Raw genomic sequence first — 1,274 nt, forward strand, 5'->3', positions numbered from 1 at the left:
GAGGCGCCGACTCAAAAGGAAAAACGGGCAAAATGGAAGGCTCCCCCTGCCTATTTAAGACTCATTCTGAAGCTACTGTAGCTGTCACGTGGGCACTGTGCTACTGGCCAGAGGATAAGCCTAGATCAGCGGACGAGAATGGAATACAAATGGATCCAACATGTGATTTTCATCAAAGGTGCAAGAGTATTTCAATGGAGAAGGGATGGTGTTTTTCAACAAATGGTGCTGGAACAAATGGACGTCCGTGTACAAAAACTGAACCTCAACTTACACCTCTCAATTTATTAAAAAACAAAAAAAGATGGACCATTAACCTAAATAGAAAACCTAGAACCCTCAAAAATGTCTAGAAGAACATCTTTGTGATTTGGGAGTTAGATGAAGACTTCTTGAGAATATCAAGCAAAACAAGACAACCCCAGGGCAACATTTAAGAAATTCAAGGTAAGCCAGTTTGGTGGCTCAGCCTGTCATCCTGTGCCTTTGGGAGGCTGAGGTGAGTGGATTGCCTGACCTTGCAGATTCGAGACCCGTCTGGGCAGCGAGACCTTATCTCTACAATAAATAAAAAAATTAGCTGGGCGTGGTAGCTCACACCTGTAGTTCCAGCTGCTTGGAAGGCTGAGGCAGAAGGATCGCCGGAGCCCAGCAGGTCGAGGCTGCGGTGGCCGGGAGCGGCCACTGCACTCCAGTCTGGGCGACAGAGTGAGACTCCAACTCAAAAAAAAAAAAAAAAAAAAGGTAAGCAAGTATTAGGGCTGGGTGCAGCGGCTCGTGCCTGAATCTCAGCACTTTGGGAGGCAGAAGCAAGAGGACTGTATGAGTCCAGGGGTTCGAGACCAGCCCAGGCAACTTGGCGAGACCTTGTCTACAATAAATCAAAAAATTTGCCAGGCGTGGTGATGCGTGCCTGTGGTTCCAGCTACTTGGAAGGCTGAGGCGGAAAGATCCCCTGAGCCCAGCAGGTCGAGGCTGCGGTGGCCGTGAGCGTGCCACTACACTCCAGCCTGGGCAACAGAGTGAGACCCACTCAAAAATAAAAGGAAACAGGATGAACAAAGCAGACACTGGGGTCAGAACAAAGGTCATAATCCAACACTCCTGGAAGCTGGGTGGTCGGATGGGAGCCTCAGCTCGTCATCTAATATCGAAGGACCCCAGACGAGTCTCCTTCATTCACCCAAGTTTAAAGGAATTTTCTTTTTCTTTTCTTTTTTTTTGAGTTGGAGTCTCGCTCTGTCGCCCAGACTGGAGTGCCGTGGCCGCTCCCG

The 1,274-nt window shown here is 49.0% G+C and overlaps 1 protein-coding gene across 1 annotated transcript in view; it reads left to right on the forward strand.

Annotated features, from left to right (window-relative positions):
- The window catches only part of LMAN2 (lectin, mannose binding 2), a 28,139-nt gene that overhangs the window by 25,079 nt on the left and 1,786 nt on the right, over window positions 1-1,274 (forward strand). The window contains exon 9 of the mRNA XM_021708042.1: window positions 581-589. The gene's annotated coding sequence lies outside the window, so the exon portion shown is untranslated. The remainder of the gene's footprint in view (window positions 1-580; window positions 590-1,274) is intronic.

The sequence above is a fragment of the Carlito syrichta genome, unplaced genomic scaffold (assembly GCF_000164805.1).
Source record: "Carlito syrichta isolate Samal-C Ts95f unplaced genomic scaffold, Tarsius_syrichta-2.0.1 Scaffold130471, whole genome shotgun sequence".
In the NCBI taxonomy this organism is placed as follows: Eukaryota; Metazoa; Chordata; class Mammalia; order Primates; family Tarsiidae; genus Carlito; species Carlito syrichta.